At 33.2% G+C, this 25,391-nt stretch overlaps 2 pseudogenes; both read right to left on the reverse strand.

Moving 5' to 3' along the window:
- Nucleotides 1-1,429: 1,429 nt before the first annotated feature.
- Nucleotides 1,430-2,362, reverse strand: LOC109677436 (olfactory receptor 6C75-like; annotated as a pseudogene).
- Nucleotides 2,363-20,952: 18,590 nt separating this feature from the next.
- Nucleotides 20,953-21,892, reverse strand: LOC109677438 (olfactory receptor 6C3-like; annotated as a pseudogene).
- Nucleotides 21,893-25,391: the final 3,499 nt, after the last annotated feature.

Genomic DNA, 25,391 nt, shown 5'->3' on the forward strand with positions numbered 1-25,391 from the left:
CTTAACATTTGTATTCTGGTTTTCCACACTCATGATTTTCACTTTTGCATTTCTGCTTACTTGTTATTATCTTACGAAAGCAAACTTACACTGCTCAGTTTCTTTACAAATTGCGTCAATAAAGAATTCATAATCAAATACAAGTGAAATTTAATTTTTGTTTTGTAATAACATTAGCATCTGCTTGGAAAAAATGTAATCCATTCCATGGAAGCACAATGGTAATAAATACATGAGTGCTTAAGGACACTCTAGTCCATGAGAAAAGTATTTCTGGTGTGGACATAGGAAATATATTGAGCTCTTTATACTAACCTGTGTATAATACCAAGATGGAAATCAAGGAACAAAAATCAATCAACCTGTGTCTAGTTATGCTCATAGCTACTGTCATAAGACAACCTATTTTCTTAATGATAAGTTTAATTGAGGGACCAATTAAATATAGGACATATGCTTGAATACATTTTTTATAGTTCTCAACTATCTGCAAAAGTTCGTTTCCTGAATATGAGTGAGAGAAACAAAACTTCTGTGGAAGAGATGAGAGTAAAATAAAGAGAGTATTACATGTTTACTAATAGAAGAGGATGAAGACATTGGTGATTGCATATCATCATTTTCAGGATAGGCTAGAAAGAGTCAGTATCATACCATCTTCTATTCTTTGCCATTTTCTTCATCATGTCAGTAGGAAAGACAATTTTGTACCATTTGAAAGCATGTGAATACTAATTCGGGATAGCAAGGTTTCCATTTAAAATATGATTGTCAGTAATAGGAAATTTTCAGTTAAATAATCTATTTTTAGGAGTATTAACAGAAGTAAAATATAAGGTAAATTTCTTCTTTCCTCTGCAACATTACTTACATTCTATTCTCCTAAGAAAATAAATACAAAGATCAATACAGAATTAATTCAAACAACAGAGATATTTTTGGAAGCACATTTTATCATACATTTCTTTTTAAAGTTTGCATAGATTCTATTACATTTAACTAATAAATTCAAGGAGACAATTTAATAATATTTTAGCATTATAACATGTATCTCTTGGTCATAAGAAATTTTAAAGATAGTATAACACATAATTTATGTATGTCGTAAATTAAATTATATATTTGAATGTGGTTTCGTAAGCTCATTAATTTATAGCAATCTATCTTGTGGGTGATCTTATAATCTACCTTGCTTTGGTATAAGAAGCAATGGATATTATTGATTTCCATAAAATATAAAGGTGTGAAGTCAAACACCTTCTATATAACTTAAAATAGTTAATAGCTAGGTTTTAGGCTAATTAGAAAAATAGGTGTTGGTGTTAAATAAATATATCTAGCTAAAGGAATGAAATGAGGTGTTTTGATAGAGTTCATGTAGTTTTCATTCAGATTTGTCTTTAGGGATCCACATTTCACATAAGCATGCTCATTTATTTGAAGACAAGACCATCCTCTGGACCATGCTCTTGAAGGCTTGCTTCACTTGCTGATTCCTCAGCGTGTATATAAAAGGGTTCAGGAGAGGAGCCACTGAGGTGTTGAGTACTGCTACTCCTTTGCTTAAAATCACCCTCTCTCTTGCTGAAGGCTTGATGTACATGAAGATGCAGCTACCATAAGAAAGGGAGACAACTATCATATGGGAGGAGCAAGTAGAAAAGGCCTTTTTCCTTTATGTAGAAGGAATTCTCAGAATTGTGCAGGTGATATTTGTATAGGAGAGAATAACTAATGTCAAGGTAACCATGAGGATTACTATGGCTAAGAAAAATGCCATGAGTTCCAGAAAGCTTGTGTTTGTGCATGAAAGCTGCAGAATCAGAGAAGAGTCACAGATAAAATGATCAATTATATTGGAAGCACAGAAATCTAACTGCAGCAGAAGGATGATTGGTGGAAAGATAATCAGGAATCCCATAAGTCATGAGTTAAAGACTAGAATACAGACTCTGCTGCTCATGATGGTTGTGTAATGAAGAGGCTTGCAGATGGCCATGTAGCGTTCATAGGACATGGTGGCCAGAAGGTAAAATTCTGTAACTCCCAAGAAGATGAAAAAGAATAGCTGAGCCACACAGCCATTGTAGGAAATGGTTCTGTCTCCTGTCACAATAGTGACAAGGAATTTAGGAATACAGACAGATATGAATGCTAGTTCTAGGAATGAGAAGCTCCGAAGGAAGAAATACATGGGAGTCTGCAGATGGGGATCTGAAAGGGTGAGGATGATAACGGTCAGGTTCCCAGTCACACTGAGCATGTAGGTAGCAAGAAGAAAAGTGAAAATTACAACCTGCCACTGTGGGTCATTTGTCAGTCCAAGAAGAATAAAATCTGTTACCACTGTAGAATTTCTCATAATTTTTGTTTATAAAGCCTTTCTACATTTTAGCTGCCAGATAAAGAAACAAAAAAATCAATATAATAAAAAAATGTCATTAAAATATTTTTTCTGTTTCTGGCTTATTTTACTTGGCCTACTGCGCTGCAGGTTCATTCTACATATGTATGTATATATATGGTATACAATGTGTGTGTATACAAAATATCGTATATACATCACATCATGTATAATTAACATATATGTTACATATATAACATAATATTATTTTTTGTATGATTTTTTTCTTTTTTACTTATTTATTTTTTATTGTTGTGCTAGGTGGGGGTACATTGTGGCATTTACAAAAGTTCTTACATTGTATCAAATATATCATACTTGAATTCACCCCTTCACTGTTTTCCTTTATCCTCCCTCCCCCCATTCTTGGAATGGTTTCAACAGGTATCATTTTTGCTTTTACATATATGTGTACACATTATATACACTGAATTCATCCCCCTACTCCCTTTCCCCACCACTTCCCCCTTCCCATTGGTGCCCATTCCCTTGGTTAGGATCTGTTCTGCCCTTTCCTTTTCCAATTTTGTAGAAGAAAAAATAAAAAAATAAAATAAATGACATTTTTACTTGTTTGACATAAAGGTAGCTACACGGAGTTTCCTTGTGATTATTTCATCTATAGATGTATTATAACCCTAATTGGTTCGTCTCCTCTATTTTTCTTCATTCTACCTTAGTCTGTTTCTTCTGCTGGTTTCAGCCAGTTTAAGAATTCTATATTCATTCTTGTATGGAGAATATATGAACCATGTTTACCTTCTTAGTTACCTTCTTTTACCCTCCCCTTGTTATATATGACCTCGCCTTAGTGTGACCAGGTTTCATAATACTGCTGTATCTGTATTAGGTCTATATTTCATATATGAGAGAGAACATGTGGCTTTTGGCCTTCTGAGCCTGGCTAACTTCACTTACCATGATGTTATCCAGTTCCGTCCATCTACCTGCAAACAACAAAATTTCATTATTCTTTGTGGCTCAATAAAATTCCATTGTATGTAAAGACTACACTTTCTTATCCATTCATCAATAGTGGGGCATCTTGGCTATTTCCATAGCTTAGCAATTGTTATATAGACTATGTTACATTTATATGATTTATACATATTATCTTATATCATGTTTAAAGTTATTTTAAAAGATTTGGATAGGCTGTCCTCTAAGATAATTAAAAAACATTTTTAAGTATTTAGACAACTTGTCTAAATCTATAATGTCTCATTTGTTTTTTGTAGTTTTTATAGGTGTCAGTGCTAGAACAGAGTAATGTTTTCTCATGATTAGCTAACTAGTTTAATAGGTAAATGATATGCTATATATACTGTGATATACTATATATACCCCAGTATCTTCAAGGATAGAAACTTGCAATTATATATGGTACACAAATCTAGAGATCTAATGTATAGCATGAGGGCTGTAGTTAATAATAATGTTATGTTATATGCTGAAAACTTGCTTAGAGAGTAGATTTTTCGCTGCTCTCACCACCAAAGAAAAAATGATAATTGGAAGGAGATAGGCTGGTTTTCTTGCTTCAGTAATAATTTCATCATATAGACATATATCAAAACATAATTGCACAAACTAAGCATATATAATGAAGAAACATGGTTAAAACACTAATTTTTAAAAATCATTGCTGCCCTTTGTTTTTAGAGAGAAATGATTCTGTAGTACATCAAAACAAAATAGTTTTAAAAACTGTCGTTTGTTACCTTTTATGTTAGTTATTCCTTTATTTCTTTTATTGTGCTTTCATGTATTTTGGAGTAAATGTCTTCTGCATATTTCAACATATTTTCTTAAAAATAATAAAAAAGGTTAAAACTGAGATTAAAACCTTTTGAATAAAATACTTGAGAATGTGTACAACATTGAAAAGATTTGTATTTTTTAGATTTTGCTTTACTTCAAAATTTTTCAACATTTAAAACATGCCTTTCTCTTCCTCCACTCAAACTTTTACAATCTGCAAAGTCAGCTCAGTGGTCCTGAGTAATGAGTTCCTGATAATCATATACAGACATGCCCAATATATGGAAGGGTAGCCCCAATCTAACTCCAATGTTTGTGCTTTGATACCATTACCTATTAGTTAGAAGAGTCTTTTTTAATATTGTGCATATTGCCTTGAATATATTTTAATTTATCACCTATATATCATGACCTCGATATATAAAAAACTCTGATATAGAAAGCAGTACTTACAAAAAGGACATCATTTTATTTTGTACTTGAGACAATGTCTACAGAGCCCAGACTGACTTTGAATTCATGATCTTCAAGCGCCAGAATCTCTGATGCACAGTTTACAATCTCTGGTTGTAATTTTATTTTTGTAAAGTGCAAGTGCTCCAGTGTTCCTACTTGTCTTATATTCAAAATGATACAGCAGTTCTCCATAGCATTATTTTCTTTTTTATGGATTTTGAATGGGAATAGTTCAACACTTATGGTAAATTTTGAGGTTGAAAAAGATTATTTTCTTTTTCCCCATATTTTGCATATATTACTCTTGATGTTACAAAAAATTTGTCTGTTCATGATTAAAGTAATTTAAAAGCTTTGAGTATTTTATCCTGTTAGATCATTCTTTAAAATTTTAAAGTATTCAGGCCACTTGCTTAACTCATTTGTTTTCTATAGTTTTTATAGGTTTCAGTGCTATTGAACAAAGTAACATTATGTCATGATTAGCCAACTAGCTGAATAGGTGAATGAGTTTACACCATTTTTTACTTATAAAATTTCTGGGAAGGATACATTCTCACATTCCAGTATTTGCTGTCCTTGTGGCTGTATCTTATGCGGGTTTTAGTCTTTTGGTTTTATATCATTGGTACTAATATTCACTATGTATAACATTCACAATGTGCAGGACTAAAACATATAGTGCATCCAAGTGATTAAAGCTTACCACAAAAATGATACCATGGCTTCCTGACATTGATTATAGTACAAATTATGATAAGCTGTTATATATACAAGAACTTCAAAAATCATGCAGTCCTATCAATCATAAAATTGTTAGGCTGTAATAGACAAAAGTGTTTCATGAAGCTATTGATTGGCAGTATTTAATTTTTTATTTATGTATTATCTATTTCATAGAAATTATTTGCCTTTACTTTATTTATACAAAATATGTATAATTGAAATTGCTTGTATAAAACAAAGCAAAAATTATATTCCTGAAAAAATGCTTACTCTTTTGGTAATTGTGACCAATTTAGTCAATGTAAAGCCTTATTAAGCTGTCTAAACATAAGTACTTTGGAATTTTTCAGGAGCTTTGCAATCAGTCTCTCCTCTGTCATCTTATATTTGCAACCAAATACACAAAATATTGATTACAAAGGACAATTCAAGAGACATTCTACAATGTTTACAAGAAGGACATGTATCAACCCATTTCTATACATTAATCCAAATAAATTGTGTCCCAGGTTATTTTACCTATGCCATTTAAAGAAGTGTATGTAGATACTTGAAATGAAGCAAGGTAGTACAGTTGAAATGAAGGCTAATGAAGTTTCTTTCATAGCCTGATGGATAAGGTGCCATGATCTTCTGTATGGATGCTATGTTATTCAGGCTAGCCATAAGTTTATCTGATCTACTTACAAAGAATTCAGGGGAATTCATTGAATGAATAAACAAAAGGCACAATGGAGATTGGTGTTCTCAATATACCAAGTGCTAAATGGTAGTCCAAATTATCACATAATTTAGAATAGACAATATTGTAGTGGTTTGAACTCATAGCAGAAGAATATATGGAAATATTTATATCTTTATAATAATCTGTAATTTTCCAAGGAAAAGAAACTAAAGAATGGGAGTAATAGAGATTAGTAGTCTGTAAGTAACAATAGAGTAAACTGTAAGAAGAGTAGGTTTTTCTATTTTAGGGAAAAATTAATAATTACTGTAATGCTTTAGAATGACCTGAGGTCTCAATTCAACTTTCTATATCATAAAAGATGTCAGAATTTACCTTGAAGATTTTACATCTTTTCACTGATTTATAACATTAAAAACTTGACCATGATTATAATCATAATCATTTATTCATTCAGTAATTATGTTTGAATGCTTACATGCTGAGTTCAGTATTAGGTTCTAAGTAAACAGAGATGACAAAGACAACTCTTCAAGTAGGTTTTATTCTTAGAGAGTAGAATGAGAATTCTACATGTTATGAAAATCTCAGAGTCCCTCCCTAAGTCCAGTGCAAAGACTGTTTTTCTACAGCATCACCTTGTTACTTGCTATTTGATCTGAAAGACGCCTGTAATTACTCCATCACATTATTAGTTTCAGACTTACTTAATACAGGGCTCCATAAACTGCATAAAAATGTTCAAACTAAATGTAAATTGGGATTATTTAATGATCTTAAAATGCTAAACACTTTCTGATAAAAATTTTAAGTTTTTTTCCTGTTTCTTTGGAAGACATAAAATTATTCAAAGTATCAGATTACTTCAGTAAAAGAGAGTTAAAAAATGGAGGGTATAGTGAAGAAAGAAACTATCAGAGCATGCCAGGATGTTAAACTCAGTGTACACCATATTAATTTATTTATGATCAAAGTCATGAAATTGAGTAATATACCATGAACATGTTCAAGATTAATTATGAACATTGTTGCAAACGTCTAGATATGATGCTCATATCAAAGGCCAAATTATTTTAAATTGCACATTATAGGCGACCTGCTATTGAATAACGATGAGTGGAAAATTGCTTTAATGTATGCAACCAATCTCATCTTAACTTCCTTATTCTTGTGAAGTCTCTGTTTCCAAATCAGATCATCTACACAACTTCCAAGTGGACCTGAATTTTTGAAGGCACAAACAACCCAGTACAATAACCCCCCAAATTCATCTAATAATAACTTAACATAATAGCTTACACTCTGGTGAACATAATTTGTGTGCTTTAAAAAATTTTAGCAAAATCTGCTTTTATATTGATATTACTTTTTAGATTTTTGTTTTTATTGTTGAGCTGGGGTACATTGTGGCATTCACAAACATTCATATAAATATATGATAGTTGAACTCATCCCCTCCATCATTCTTCTTTATTCTCTTGACCCAATTTCTGGAATAGTTTCATCAGGTCTCATTTTTCTATTTACATACATGTGTCACAGTACTTACACAAAAAATGGGTTATAGGTACATGCATAAAGACTTAATAGAATGTAAATAATTAAATCTACTAAACTGATACTAAATACATAAATGAAGAAATTGAGAGGAGGACAAAATGGTGGAGGAGTAAAGAAGCTTTCTTCATCAGCTACTGAATGAGAAGATTCTGGGTAACAAAGAAGAGACTACATTCTGAAGAGAAAAAAAGAGAGGAAGAACACTGAGTACCATGAGGAAAGACAGGAAAGCAGAAAAATATAGTAAAACAAAAGGCAACAGAGTAAATCATGACAGTTTTAAGCTCCAACCACGGGGAAGCCAAAGCTTCAATTACATAATAAGCCAGAAGGTCTCCACAACAGACTGGCCAACCTAGCTGTGGGGGAAAACAAAACAAACAAACAAACAAACCAACACCCCCACCACCTCCACCACACACACAGTTCCTGTAGACCTGGAATTCCAGTGCAGGGATTTCATGGGACAGTGACTTCCTCACTATGACAGGCCAGCATCAGGTAGACGATCTTTCATTCCTCAGACATCAGAGAGCTGTGGCAAGGCACCATCTTGAGAGAGGCTGTCCTGTTCAGCACTGAGGTACTGGTGGGGGGATCTTGTAAATACAGATGTTGTAAATTGCAGCTTAGGTGTCCTGAGAAATCTGGCAGGGGTGTATGAGAGGGAAAGAGCCATGAAAACCTCATTGGGAGGGAGACACTGACTTTGGGCAGGCTGAGAAGTTAGAGGTACTTTGGGTAGGTAAAGGAGTTTGGTTGATGACCCCATCTATTTAGTGAGAGCAGTTCCATTGCCCAAGGACAATTTCAAACACAAAGCAGGGCTTTGTTGGCAAGGCTCAGGTTACAGTAGCTGCCTGCAAACAGCCTGTAGCCAGGCAGGCTTTGAGAATAGGCCACATGGTCTTGAAAAATCAAAGCACAGGGAGTTCTGGGATTCTCAGCTAGAGTGTTCAGGTGGGAGATTGATTACTAGTGGCAGATGTAGAGAAGGAGAGTTTTTGATTGAGGTGAGTTGAGGGATCTTGGCAGGAACCCAGGAAGCAGCAAAAGATCAATGACCATGCCCTCCAAAGTAAGAGTAGTTCCATTTCCTGAGGACAATTTCCTAAACATAGCATGTAACTGCTGACACTGGCAGATAGCTCTCCTTACAGAACTTGTCTGCAAACTGCCTGCAGCCAGGCAGGCTTTGTGTCTGAGTTACCTGGGATGCTTCAAAATCAAGGAAAAATTACAGCTCAGGAAGTTCTGAGATTCTTGGCCAGTGTTGGAAGAGAAACAGCTATGAGAAGTGCTCATGGAGAGTGAGAGGCTTTGACATAGGTGAGCTGAGAAGTTAAAGCAGCACCAGGAGCTGAGGTAGTAAAGGACCAGGTAGTTGGTGGTCCCACTCTCCCTTTTAAGCTTAAGTCTTGGAGCCAAGGGATCACTGTAGACACAGCACAGTGCTCAGCATCCAGGATCTATCTGGTGACTTTGGGGGATTGCTGCCAGGCAGAGTTGAGAGCTCTAAAGACAAGACCTGGAGCTCATGTGATATCCCTTTCACAGGAGGCAAACTGTTAAGCATGGTCAGAAAGAACTGCAAGAAGGGCACCTGAGTCCTTCAGTTTTATACCACTGGTGTAGAGCTCAGTGAGATATTTGTACCCCCTAGCATCAGGCATATTTGGTAGACACCTGAGTGTTACATGTGTTGCCATAAGGGGTAAAAATAGTGGGATCTGAGTAGTAAGTGGCAACTTCCTAGTCCATAGACTAAAAGGTGCTGTGCAGCCAGCAGTGCCTTCCAGTACACAAAGAAGGGAAGCTTCTAAGGTGGAAACAGTATAAAGGTGGACACACTGATACTTTACCCCAACCACCTCAAACACATATATCACCAACCCATGCACAAAGAAGCATAAGAGACTCCATCTACTTCTCCTCTATCTGAGTGGTTCTGGGGATCAGACCTGATACCGTGGACATGTAGACCAAAGTTTGTCTATAGAGCTACCCTTCCAGTCCAGTGGTAAGAAAATATACTGAAATCCTCCCACTACCCAGCCCTGCCTAAACACTGAGAAAACTTCAATTTTAAGACCAATTGTGACTAAAACATCCAAACCATGAATTTGACCTCAAAATTTGGTGAATCTCAATGCAAAAACAGAGAAAATGAAAAGCAACATGAGATCTCCAAAGTTCAACAACCTCACAGTATCAGACACTAAGGATAACGAATAGAAAGTCCAAAGAACTAAAAAATATATTTATAAAGATGATCAATAAAATGAAAGAAGAAATGAACAAAAAGCTGAATGAGTTCAAAGAGTATATAAATAAACAGCTGAACAAAATTAGGAAAACAATGAAGAATATGAAAAGAAATTCAATAAAGATATAAAAATATTGATAAAGAATCAAACTGGAATTCTGGAAATGAAAAGCTCCTCAAGTCAAATAAAAAAACAATAGAAAGTCCACCCAGTATATCAGGACTTGAAGACAAGGTAGATAGAACAGTCAGATGAAGAAAAAGGAAAAAACAAAGTATGAATGAAACATGCCCGACCTCTGGGATATTAAAACACAAGCCTATGAATCATGGGCAAAGAAGAAGGAGAAGTGTAAGCTAAAGGGATATAAAATATATTTAATAAAATATTAGGAGTAAATTTCCCAAATCTTGAGAAAGCATTACCCATTTAGGTATAGGCAGCTTTTAGAACACTCAGAAAAGAACTTCTCCAAGACATATGATAGTCAAAATGTTAATTGTGTAGAACAAGGAAAGAATATTGAAAACTGAAAAAGTGATAAGTCAAATATAAAGGCAAACCTTTAGGATCACATCAGATTTCTCAACACAAACCTTAAAAGCAAGGAGGGCATGGAATAATATATTTTAGCACATGTATTTCATGTGCTAAAAGAAAATAACTGCCAAGCTAGATTATTCTACCCTGAAAACTATCATTCATAACTGAGGGAGAAATAAAGGTCACGTGTTTTCTGTCATATGTGGAAACTCAACCAAAAAGATAAACATATCTATTAATACATACATGATCACAATACATATAACATGTTTGTAATCCCACACACACACATATATGTATGTATACAACATGTTTGTAATAGTACTATTGTTAGAGGGGACTGAGAGGTGGGAAAGGAAAAGGGAATGATAGAGAGTGAATAATATTGAAATATATTGCATCTGTGTATGAAGATGGAATAACAAAATGCACTAACAGCTGTGAAATAATAGAGGGGTAGGGACATAGGAAAAGAGAAAGTAATAGAGGAGGTTAATCTAGTTAAAATACAATATATTCATTGTGAAATACCACTGTGAAAACCCTTTGAACAATGAATATACACTTAAAAAATAAGGGACAGGACTATAAACAGGTCACATTTTGGTGTACATACTAGTGGGAAAGGGAAAGGTAAACACAGGGTGAAAGAGGGTAAATATGCTTATATACTTGTATGAAAATAGAACAATGAAACCTGTAGAAAATGTTTTAAGAAGGGGATTTGGGGGATGAGAGAGAACAATGGAGGAGGTGACTTTAAGCAAGATACATTGTAAACATAAATTTAAATGTCACTATAGAGCTGCCTGTACAATCAATATATGCTTTAAAAAGTGTTTTCAAAAATTAACTGCATAGCACAAAATTGGTAACATAACCAAATAAACAATTTAATAAACAATAAAATTAGAGATGAAAAATGGGATATTGCGACAAATATCCATGAAATACAGAGGATAATGAGGGAGATACTTTCAAATAAACTAGAAAATCTGGAAGAAATGGGTAGATTTCTAGATCCATGTGACCTACCAAAATTGAACTGAGAGGACATAAACCAACTAAATAGATCTATGAAAAGTAATAAGGTTGAAGCCATAATAATGACTCTCCCATCAAAGTAAACCCCAGGACCTGATGGATTCACCACCACATTCTACCAGACCTTTAAAGAAGAACTACCACCAACTCTCTGTAGATGTTTCCATAAAATAAAAAGGAAAGGAACACTACCAGGCTTATTCTATGAAGTCAGCATTATGCACATTACCAAACTGGACAACAGCACAACAGAAGAAGAGAATTACAGACAAACCACTTTAATGAATATAGATGCAAAAATTCTCAATAAAATACTTGCAAACTGAATTCAGCTACAAATTAAAAAGATCATAACCATGATCAAATAGGTTTCACTCCAGGGACATAAGGATGGTTCAACAGATGTAAATCAACAAATGTAATACAGCACATAAACTGAATCAAGGAAAAAAAATCACATGATCATCTCAGTTGATGCAGAAAATAACCTTTGACAAAAATTAAAATCCTTTCATGACAAAAGCTCTGAAGAAATTAGAAAATGATGAATGTACCTCAACATAAGAAAGGCTATATATGAAAAAACCTGTAGCCAATACCATACCAAATGGGCAAAATGGAAATTATTTCCACTAAAGTCAGGTATGAGACAAGAGTGTTCATTCGCCCCAATGTTATTCGATATAGTGCTGGAATTCCAAGCAAGAGCAATAAAGCAAGAGAAAGAAATAAAGGGGATTCAAATAGGGGAAGAAGAAGTCAAATTATTGCTATCTGCAGATGATATGATTCTATACCAAAAGATCCCACCAAAAACTTCCTAGATCTGATCAACACTTTCAGCAATGTATCTGGATATAAAGTCACTATACAAAAATCAGTAGCTTTGCTAAATACTAACAATGAAGAGACTGAGAAAGAAGTGAAGAAAATAATTTCATTCACACTAATCTCAAAAAGAACTTTATATAAATTTAATCAAAAAGGTGGGAAACTTTTATAGTGAAAACTATGAATCATTTAAGAAATAAATTGAACAAGACACCAGAAAATGGAAAGGTCTCATATGTTCGTGGATTGGTATTAATATTGTGGAAATAGCTATTCTACTGAAAGCAATCAGTGTATTTGATGCAATCACCATCAATGTCATTCTTTGCAGGAATGAAAAAAACTAATCCAAAATTTATATGGAAGAATTAAAATACCCTGTTAAGTAAAAGTAATTATTAACAAAAAAAGCAATAATGAAGGTATCACAATACCAAATTTCAAGTTATACTACATAGCCATTGTAACAAAAATAGCATGGTATTGGCACAAAAACAGACATGAAGACAAATTACATAGAATAGAAAACCCAGTTATAAAATTGCACAAGTGCAGTTATCTGATCCTGACAAAGGAGCCAAAACATATACTGGAGAAAAGATAGCCTCTTCAAGAAATGATTCTTGAAAAATCCACATTAAAAAGAATGAAACTAGACTCCCTATCTGTCACCCTGTATAATAGTCAACTCCAAGTGAATCAAAGACCTGAAACTTTGAAATTATTACAGTTAAAAATAGGGAAAATTCTGGAATATATAGGCCCAGGTAATTATTTTTGAAGTACGGTCCCAAATTATCCAGGAAATAGGATCACAAATAAGACTGAATCAAATTTAAAAGTTTCTTCACATTTAAAGAAAAAGTTACCAGAGTGAAGAGTCAACAAACAGAATGAGAGAAAATCTGCCAGCTATTCACTTAACAAAATATTAATAACCAGAATGTATAAAGAATGAAAAACTAAACACCAAAAGAACAAATAATCCAATCAGTAAGTTGACAAATGAACTGAACCTATTTTTCGCAAAAGAAATACAAATTGCCAATAAATGCACAAAGGAGTGCTCAATATCTTTAGCCACCAGAGAAATGCAAATCAAAATGACACTAAAATTCCATTTCAACCAAGTCATATTCACAATCATCAGGAAAGAATAAAAAATGTTAGTGAGGATAGGGAGGAAAAGAAACTCTTATATAGTTTTGGTGGGAATGTAAATTTTTCTATCCACTATAGAAATCAGTCTGTAGGTTCCTAAAAAATGTAGTATAAAACTACCTTATGATCCAGCTACACCACTCCTGAATAAATAACTGAAGGAATCAATGTCAGCATACAGTAAAGATATCTGCACATCCATATTTATCGCAGCACATTTGCAATAGCCAAGTTATGGAATCTGCCTCAGTGCCCATCAATAATTTCATGTATACAGAAAATGTGATATATATACATATACGTATATTTGTATATACACGTATGTATGTATGCAAGATATGTATATATATCTATATATATACAATTGAGTATTGTTCATTCATAAAGAATTATGAAATTATGTTATTTTCAGGAAAATCAGTGGAACTGAATACCATGATGCTCAGTGCAATAAGCCAGACTGAGGAAGACAAATATCACACCTATTTTTTCACATGCAGAATGTAGGTTTAAAAAAGATATGAAAGTGGTAAGGGGAGACTGTTTGGGAAGAGAAAGGGGCCAGAGAGAAGAAGAGCAGGGGAAAGAGAGAATAATAGAGGAGACCTTTTTCTATTATAATAGATTAATTACATGTATGAAATTGTTAAATGAAACACATTATTTTGTACAATTATTTTTCACTAATAAAAAATAGAAAGTTGAAGTCAGATTTTAGGATGGGCCTTATGGAATGATCTGAAAGCCTCTTCTCAAATTGAGTGTCTATGAAAGTGGACCCTCTACAATCTTCACTGTGGTTATGAATTTAGAATCCTCTTTACATACTCTGATCTACCCCTGCAATATGGATGCCTAATTGTAACTGAGTTAAAAGTTCACATCTGTTGTGAGTGTATCTGAATGGAAGAATTGAGCTACAGGCACAACAGAAAATGTATGATTATAATCTCTGATTATGGATAGGCATATTTGAAGGATTTTGGAATATGTGAAACTAGTAAACACATAAAATATTTTTATGTTTCTCAAAAACAATGCAATTTACTTCAATAAAGTACAATTATTATAATCTTTAATTTGTAGATGAGAAAACTTTTATGCTTTAATTGTGATTAAGGGATATTCACATGAAGTAATACACAAGTTCTATTGTTCTGTTAACACTATTGGGTTTCATAAAGGTGAATTATTTTTGAATACATTTTATGTGAATGGTTGTATGTAATTAAATTAAAAGTGGAATTAAAAAATAATGGTTGTAGATATATTTCATTAAGTACTTGGAAGATACTCGTATGTTTTCCAGCACTTTTTAAGCCTTGTCTTTCTTTTGTGCTTGTTTCAGTAAGCCATTTATTCAGTCAATCATTGCTCTTCCTAATAATAAGAATAATACTAATAAAAACCTCTTATGTTTTTATAATATTTTCTGGTTACAAAGTTCCTTCTTGATCGACTTTTACAGTTGTTCCATTATGTAGATGTGGCAGAGACCAATTCTTTGTTTTACTTTATTCATCATTATGAAAAAAAATCTGAAATAAATACAAGAAAACCTTTAAAAAAGACAGTTTAAACTTTGTTGACTAAATCGTTGGTAAGTGGAGGCCCAATATAAAGCAGGCAATTGTTATTATCAGGAAAATCACTTATAATGAGAAATTTGGTTAGCCAAAAAGAATAGTAAATGGCAGATTGATGAAAAATAAGGTCTCCCCTGCTGAAAGACTGGTTGAGAGAAGGGATATTTCAGTCCTGGCTTTAATACCTCATCTTGCCACTAAGTCACTATATGACTTTTCTTTTTACATTTGATCTTTTTAAAATTTGTTCATATATGCATACATTGTTTGGGCCATTTCTCCCCGCTGCCCCTTGCCTCCTCTATCTCCCCCCACCCCCTCGCTTCCAGGCAGAACCTGTCTGCCCTCTTTTCCAATTTTGTTGAACAGAAGACATAAGCAATAATAAGAAAGACATAGCGTTTTTGCTAGTTTGAGATATGGATAGCTACAGAGAGACTCCTAACATTGCTTCCATGCACTTGTGTATTACAAACCGAATTGGTTCATCTCTACCAGACCTCTTCACTACTTCCTGGTCACCTTCCCAAAGTGACCTCTGTCATTTTAAGGTTTCTATATTAACTCCTCTACAGTGTACACATCAAACCCTTTCAAGTTTTGGGTTTCCTACCTTTCCCTATTCCTCATGTATGTGCTTTTCCCTTAGCATCCATTAATATTATTGCATTTGTTTTAGGTTTAAAGTCCACCTATGAGGGAGAACATATGATTTTTTGACCTTCTGAGCTTGGCTAGCTTCGCTTAAGATGATATTTTCCAGTTTCATTCATTTACTTGTGAATGACAAGATTTCATTATTTTTCAGGGCTGAGTAAAATTCCATTGTGTATAAATACCACGTTTCCTTAATCCATTCGTCAGTAGTGGACATCTTGGTTGTTTCCATAACTTGGTTATTGTGAATAGTGCTGCAATAAACACGGGTGTGCAGGAGCCTCTGGAGTAACCTGAGGTGTATTCCTTTGCGTATATCCCTAGGAGTGTGATTGCAGGATCATATGGCAGATCTATGTTTAATCATTTAAGAAGCCTTTGACAAGTTGCTTTACACCTAATCTGTAAATGTAAGAAATAACGTTCACTTTACTGGACTTAAAGAGCTTTAAATGAGAAAAATGTCTGGAAGAGGCCTGACATAGTGCCCATCAAAGTGTATACATTTTATCAAGCCTCATCTTAGTAAATATTCATAACCACCCTCTGAGATAATTTTCATGTGGAGAAACTGACCATTGAGAGTTTAACTACTTTTCCCAAGGTCACACAAGAGGCTGTGCATTCTAAGACTATAGAGTGACCAAGGTAACACATCAGCTGCTATTCAGACTTGAAGATCCCTACCTAATCAGAGTCACTGCTATCTGGGGAGTGAGGCAGCGCTTCCTTGAATAAATTTTATTATTTAGTATCACTATGATGTTTCACTATTGTGAAACATGAGAACCTTTTAAGTAAAGAAAACATCGAAAGTGTGAAATCCATGGAAATTTGATCATAGGGATCCCACAGGAAGCTTAATGAGTGAACATAAAAAAAGAATAGATAAGTGCACAATGGAAATCTGAGAAGCTACATCTTAAGAGAAAGAGAGAGGTTACAGTCTGTTTAATATGGATTTGTGGGGATATCCAATACTATTAAAGGGTTCTAGTGATTTGTGTCTGTGGTTCTGAAAAGCAATGTGCCTAGAAAACTAAGACATAAAAATATTAAAATAAAAATATTAATGGTAATTAATAGAAAGTAAGTATTTGCATTACCCATGGGGGAAATGAAGCAAAACCAAACAAAACTTACTCAGAGAACTTTGAAGACAGAAATGATAATTTAGAGGCAAAATATATTGATGATATAAATAAGAAGCAGGCATTTGAGACTTTCATCCATATTCTGATTAATTTAACACATAGTTTACTGCATTACTACACTACAATAAGCCCTTGGGGAGGTAAAAACAAACAAAATATTTTCTTTGCTCAAAAAATTACATGTCCATTAATAGACATCCTTAAAATGAAATACCAATACATTGTAAAAATTTCACTCTTACTGGTAAGCATAGTTGCATCATTCTGACACACGTGATTCTATAAAATATAGCAATGTATAAGATGGAGCAAAACAATGGTGACTTAGGATGGGGATTTCCAGCATAGGAGACCTAACATCAGAAAGATATGTATGGCATGACATACCTCATGGAGAATGACTAAGTAAAACATATAGGTTAGATAATGAATTATCAATCCCATATTCTTTAGCTATAACTGAAGGTGGTGGTATAGATAATTCAGTATTCAATCCAAACATGACAAAATCTTGCCCAAAAGACAAAGGAAAATAGAATAAACTCAAAGTGTGCCACAGTTATCATGAGGGCACATATTACATCTGAGATGAGCAATGAAAGTGATTTTCTGTGTTGTCCAAGAGATATAAGTTATTTCCAAAAGAACTACTGGTTCCTGGATGTTTAATTTCTGGAATATTGATTTGTAGGGAATTCTTTGTAAGCCAGTCTTGGTATTCTGGATGTGCTCATTTAAGAAGGAATGATCTCACTAGCACATAATTCTGAAATTCTATGTTTGCTTTATATATTTCTATTTTACAAGGTTTCTCCTCTCCCACGGGGGTTAGGTCAATGGCTTACTTCCTGAGTCATAGCCCTAATTCAGTTCACTGTTCTGATATACATGGCCATATGTAATTGCCTGTTTCTTATGAGTCTTTATGCCCTATTCTTTAAAGGGAAGAGAAAAACTTAATTAAAGGGACTGTTAAAATCTTAGAGAGATAGGTAAAAGATTCAACATAGTTGAAAAATAATGCAGTAGGCCCTTGGTATCTCTGGGTGATGGTTCTAAGGAGAATGCTATTGAGGAAAACTATGGATGCTCAGGATTCATAGGGTTCAGTACTGAACTAATAATGCTTAATTCATTTTTCCCATAATGTTACTCAACCTCTACTAAAGACATGCTGTCTTTCAACAAGCCTAAAATTGCACATTAGCACTTAAGTTAAGGACATCAACTTTTACCTTTTTGGCTACCATTTGTTTTTTGGAAGACATATTTTCAGCAAATTAAGGGTAGGGAAAATCTCAGCTGATCCTATAAGCATTTAAGTACAGTCGATGACATGGGAATGACTAAGAGTTTTCCTGCATTGACTAAACTCCATAATGTTCACGTGAGAGTTTAAAATTTTTGTTTTTGAAATTTGTTTTGATTTATTATTGTTTTAACATCCCTTGGTCAAAATAGTGTGTAATAAATCTGTAAATAAGGTGGGATTTACTATATTCACATAAAGAAAGCAAATACAGGTTTTATAGCATTATTTTGCTACAATAAATTGAACTCATAAAAATAGTTCTTTAAAAGAAAGAAGTAGTTGTTATATGCTGCTTTCTATTTATTATCTTGTAATTCACCACACATTTCATCCATCACTTTTATAACTCTGTATTATTTAGTAATTTTTGTCAGAATGTCCATTTAATTAAATTTTTCACATTTGCTGGGAGTCCTTCCCAGAGAATGCAAATTTTGTGAGCAGTCCATTCTTCACACTGATACAAAACTTGGTTCATGGTTTTATAAAAATTAGCTCTATATCTAAACATCTAGCTTTTCACTGTTTCTTGAAATCCTATAGCGTGGAGATAGCATCATCTTTTTAATGCAGATTGGTAGCACACACTTGTAATCAAGTTGTTTTAATAAATATTTTTAAATACATTGTCTAAGTGAATTTTCACAATCATATAAAAATTTAGAAGAGCTTGCATCTGGAAGTTTCTTATTATTTTATAGAGAACTGTTAATATCCACATATAAATATTGAGTTAAGACAACACAATGTATGCAAAATTACTCATTTTATTATTGACAAGATATAATTTCAGATTGTTCAACATATATTAATTGTTATGATTTTCCTGTTTCTTTTGTACATGGATTTAAATAGAGAATTAACCCCAGTGTTTCTTGGATGTAGGATGATAAGTACCTGAAACAACTTGACATTTAGAAGTGTAGGGGTGGTAGTTGACATAACTTTTTTCAAACACACTTGGAATAATTATTTGTGTGCACTGATAAACAAGTCAAACTGAGTAGAAGATCAATTCATGAGTCATGATTCAGGTTGTAGGCAGAGAGTTACTGGGAAGAGTTTAGTCTCTGTTTATAGAGCATCATAAACTTATTCCCAGCAATTCTTTATAATATAAAAGATAACCAAGAAAGATAATGCATGAAAATTGAAGTGACAAAGCCAAGGAAGACAAGATTTATAATTTATCATATGCTTATGACTTTGGAGGTAAAGTGAGCCCGTGTTTAGCAATTATCATGAAACTGATCATAACTATGATGTGATAAAAGTCAGAAAAACTGGCATTCTCTCATCATCAATAATATCATTATTTGGCCTAATTGTCCACAGGAGAATTTTAGAAAATTTGGGAATAAATCATCCTTTTTCATCACTATATGCCAAAAACCTGTGATAATCTGAATGAGTAAACCATACATAAGAAAATATTTTAAAACTTTTGCTACTTAACATGAACATTTAATGAATTAATACAAGTGAAAGTCATCATGTTGTAACTATGAGTGTGGATTTTGCTGTAGAGAGTGAACTTAAACCCCATAATCTGCAAGCTATAATCTCTGAAACACTGACTTTTCAACCTTGCTTTCACTCTGTTCACTTGCTTAGAAATTATAAATAATGCTAGTTATTTTCTAAGGGGAATTACAAAATAAATATTGCATATGACTTACCTAATACAAAGTAGAGTAGGTACAATACACACAGGAATGCACACACTTATAAGAGATGTTCTCTTCCCTGTAGCAAAAACTCTAAAGTCATTTGTAGACCCTGAGATTGAAATGGAGCTCTCCAGAAAGCTAAACTCTCATGTGCATTATAATTTAATAAATTTTATTGATATGTTTTGTATTTTGGAGTTTAATTTAATTTAATCTACCTAAAGAATAGTAACTTTAATCAATGGAAAATACTAATTTTAGATATTTCTTGCAGTCATTAAAATAATTGAGTGGGCCAAAGTATAGAGAACAATTACAATAAGTCTGCCATGTAATAATTACTGAAAAACTTTATTTTTATTTTCTGCTCTACTCCTCTTACTACTTCTTCTCATTATTATCATAAGAATTATTAATACAATTATGATACACATGTTTCTAATATTTTAACATATTTAAATGGATACGTATGCATTTTATCCCAACCCCTGACTGTAGTCATTTGATATTCCAGAAATGCTAAATAGAATCAGATTTCCTAATAAAATTTATTCCCATTACACATTAAGAATGATTAACTACAAAGTTCACATCCATCTTGACCTTTCTTCCCTCAAGCTAAATGACCTATGTCTCTACTAAGCAAACCATTCCTATTCCAAATCATAATCATTAAACCATATTTTCTACTTCATCCAAATACACTTGAATGAAATACGTGAAATGTCACAAAATTTGAAGCAACATTCACTTTTATCTAATTTAGTGAGTACAATGTGAGGAAAATTTTAATACTGAAATAGAAAAATAACCCAATAGCTATAATGATTTTTGAGAGCATATGCATGATAGAAAACATATACAAGGATGTTTTAAAATACACACACACATATCTACATAAGCAAACATAAAGTTGATACATAGATAAAAAGACAGACAGATGCATAGGTCAATAGATAGATAGGCAGATGAACATAGATGTAGAACTGTGCCTAAACATAAAAAGCCATTGCTTACTCTAAAAGTATAATTTCCTCAAGTACCATAATACTAATCTGATCATAAAGAATGCTGTCTTTCTCCCTAATAAATTTGAGAAAGAAAGGCTGTATTCTTTTTAATATCACTATTGCTTTCATTTACCTGAGAAAAGCATCACCTTTTGGATGGTATCCTTAAAGGCTTGCTTCCCTTGCTGGTTCCTCAGGGTGTATATAAATGGATTCATCATAGGAGCAACAGAAGTATTGAGAATAGCTACTACTTTGGTCAATGATGCTTTTTCTTTTGCAGAGGGATTAGCATACATGAATATGCAGTTTCCATAAGAGATAGAAACGACAATCATGTGAGAGGAGTATGTAGAAAATGCCTTTTTTCTCTGACTGGCAGAAGGAAGTTTCAAAATTGTCCTAATGATGAGCATGTAGGAAAGAATTATTAATGCTAAAGTGAAAAGCAGAATCACTATTGCAGAATAAAAACCAATACCTTCTAGGAGCCACGTGTCTGAGCAGGACAACTGCAAAAGGGGGAAATAATCACAAGCAAAATGATCAATGGCATTTGAGCCACAGTAATCTAACTGAAGAAAGAGAATAACTGGTGGGAAGATGTTTTAAGAACCCTGCCAGCCAAGCACAAAACACAAGTAGTATGTAGACTCTCTTGTTCATGATAGTTGTATAATGCAGAGGTTTGCAGATGGCCACATAGAGATCATAGCACATGGCAGTTAGAAGGTAAAATTCTGTTATACCCATGTAAATGAAGAAAAACAACTGAGCTGTGCAGTTATTGTAAGAAATAGTTTTATCTCTGGTAAAAATTGTGCCCAGAAATCTAGGGATATGGACAGTTGTAAAGGTTATTTCTAATATGGAGAAGTTCCTGAGGAAGAAATACATGGGGTTCTGTAGATGGGAGTCCACCAAGGTGAGAGTGATGATGGTTAAATTTCCAGTGACACTTAATATATATGTGATAATTAAAAAGAGACAAATCACAATCTGAAGCTCTGGATCATCTGACGACCCTAGTAGAATGAACTCAGTGGGTACTGTGTGGTTTTTCATCATTTTTTTCACCCGCTGAGAACATAAATTTTATGTTCTCCCTAAAACACGAAGAACAGAAAGAAGACTGAGGATAGTACATAGCATTACAATATTCATAAAGTGAATTATCTATAAATTAAAATAGAAAAACATATGTTCTCCATCGGCAACACTATTTGATTTCCATTCTGCCCTACATTCATGTAAAAATATTATCTTGAGTTAAATATTGATCTTTGTTCATTGAAAACACTGTTATTATGGATATAGATTTAAAAAAAGCTCTGGTGCTAACATTTTAATAGGCACAATTTCTTTCAATGTTTCTTTAAAATTAAGCCTATAGTTATTCTTAAAAAATATTTAGCAACTCTATAAACTATATAAATACTATAATTGATTTTTTTCATTTCCACAATATTAAAAAAAGAGACCTAGAATATAGAATAATCTAAATTTTGAGTTTGAAAACTTACAGAGATTATTTACCCTTACCTTCAGATATTATATTTTGAGAAACTCAGTCCATGTTGTTCAGGAAATTCTCACAGGTTGAACAACCATTCACCATAATAATCATCTTACTTTAGAAACTGAATATTTATTCATGAAAAGTACTGACATTCTTTCCTAAATTTCTTGCTTCAGGTCTTGGTAACACTGTTTTCCTGCTTGCCCCATTAATTTGTTTTATTTCCTAATAAAATGGCCAGAAGGACGAGATGGGGAAAGTTTTTTGTCAAAACAAATCATTGACCAGAAACATTTTAATTCACAAAATGCACAATTAATATTTTTATAATATTTCTACAGGAAATGAACAAGTTAATGGTCAAAATAATATTTACTGGGAAGTAGAGATTCTTTAAAGCAATAGAAAATGCACTTTTAAATTCTTCTTCATCACAAAAAAATGTTTAAACTTAGGGGAAAGTTCCAGGATTTATTGCTGTGTTTCTGCATTGGGATTTCAGTAATAACTTCTTAGTAATAACTATTTAATTTGTTGTATTAGAAGGACTGTAAATTCAGTCATATGGGCAAATATAATTTTAAGTGCTTAAATAAAAAGGAATAATATGTATTATATTAAAGAGAAACAAATTTACTTCCTGGTCCTTGTGATAATTAAGTCTGAAATTCTACCATCTGGCTTTTTAAAATATTCACAAAATTTTAAAGTTGGCAAATTGGTTCAGCAATTTACTTGATTTCCTTTTTATTGTCAAATGAAGAGTGATTATTTAACTTTTTCATGGTTTTTAAAATTGTATTTCTTTTGTTCACGCAGTAATATTTGACTCATAATATTCTTGATTCTTGTTATTATAAAACTATTGGCTCATTTTATCATATTACATTTAAGTCTTGCTTTTCCTTTCTCCCATAAGATCCATGTATAAACACTGGTAAGCTTATGCTGACTAAAGTACTCTTCCATTTGACTCTTTCCATATAATATAAATCACCCACTAAAACATTTTTCTTTGCATTCACACAAACTTTTTAAGTAAATATTTTGCAATCCTATGTTTATACACTCACAACATCTAAGTAATGTTTTCCCTTTGTTTTGAGAATATCACATTTTCCTACAAATGCCGATTTGAAAAATAGAAAATAAGGAATGTTCCTTCTATGTATCATGCCAATAGAAATGGATTTCTTTTATCTGCATCTTTCTTGTTACCTCAGGGGAACTGATTAAGTAAACGAAAGGTGCTAAGGAGATATGTCATTAAAAGATAGAAAGGAATCACAGATTTTGGTCTTTTATTAATATTGATAAGAAAGTATACAAAATCACTGCTTTGTACCATTAATACAAACTAATTTAAAAGGAGAAAAAAGGAGATGTGTAAATTGTAAACAACCATATGAGAAGATATTCCACATTATATGTTCCTAGGGAATTGCAAATTAAAACAACATATGCTAGATGGTCATTATTAGACAATACCAAATGCTGGCATGGATATGGAGCACCAGGAGCTCTCATTCGTTTCTGGTAGGAATGCAAAAATGATACAACCACTTTGTGTTGGGGACCAAGCATGAACCCTGGACTGGGAAGTAATGGAGCTTATACAGTTTCTCCATGGTAGGAGCTTCCAGGGTCTCTTCTACTCTCATTATTCCCAGCACCTGGTGTCTTGACCTTTGTTACCACATCTCCTTGAAGAGAACAACAAGCTGAATCAGCATACCAGCCCCCAATGCAAAACTAGATAAAGTACCAGAACAATTTGGAGACTCCCTGATGTCAGATTAATCAATACTTTAGATAAGGTGTCCTGTGTGCCTTGATGATGTCAGAACTGATGTGTTGTAATTAGCTTCTATAGCTTTAGGAAAATTTGTCCACCAAACCTCATTCCTTTTACCTTGTGTCAAAGAATTGTTGAAGCTTGATTTTTACTTGAGTCTTTTCCTTGTACTGATCTATAAAATAAATATTCTGGCTCAGGTAGGTGCTTGCGTTTTCCCACCAGGAAATTGGGAGTAGCCCTCCCGGTCCTACTTTTCTGTTTTATGTCTGTATGTCTGTGTGTGTCTCATTTCTCATTCCCCAACACTGACACTCTTAGTCAGGTTCACACAGCATACCCACACAGGTGGGCAACTTTTCGTGGTTTTTTAAAACTAAGCATAATCATACTATAGATCCAGCAATCATGTTTCTTAATATTTGCCCAAAGGAGTTGAAAATTTATGACCAAGCAATATCCTATACATGAATATTTACAGCAACTTTATTCATGGCTGCCAAAATTGGGAAGCAAGCAACATGTCTTTTGGTATTGATGATTCAATAAACCAGATATATCCAGAAAATGGAATATTATTCAGCATTAAGAAGAAATGAGCTATCTAGCCATGAAAAGACATGGAAGAATCTTAAATTCATATTGCTTAGTGAAAGAAGTCAATCTGTAAAGGATGCATAGTATATGATTCCAACTGCATGACATTCTAGAAAAGGCAAAACTATGGAGACAGTAAAAGGATGAAAAAGATGAGTATTAGGGATTAGGGAAGAGATAAAGATGAACAGGCAGAACATGAAGTTTTTTAGGCGAGTGAAAATGGTCCTATGATAATTTATTGATGGATACCTGTCATTAGACGTTTATCCAAACATTCTGTGCTTAGATAATATCAAGAATGAACCCTAATATAAATTACAGACTTTGGGTAATCACGATGTGTCCGTACAGATTCATCAGTTGTCTGGTGGAGGAATGTGATAATATGGGGCAGGTTATATATGGGAAATTTATTTACTGTTCTCTCAATTTTGCTGTGAACCTAAAGATGCTTTAAAAAATAAGTCTTTAAAAAAGAGAGTATACCAAATAATTGGTGTGAAGCAAATATATAAGCAACATGTGTGATAATAAGTGTATTGAACTTGATTCTTCTATAATGGTAGGAGTCCAGATTTTTCTTGCAGAAATTCTGGACCTGTATTCAGGAGAATTAGCATATTTTGTGTCCCTTGAATTTTGGGATCCAA

This window comes from Castor canadensis, chromosome 8, assembly GCF_047511655.1.
Source record: "Castor canadensis chromosome 8, mCasCan1.hap1v2, whole genome shotgun sequence".
Taxonomy (NCBI): domain Eukaryota; kingdom Metazoa; phylum Chordata; class Mammalia; order Rodentia; family Castoridae; genus Castor; species Castor canadensis.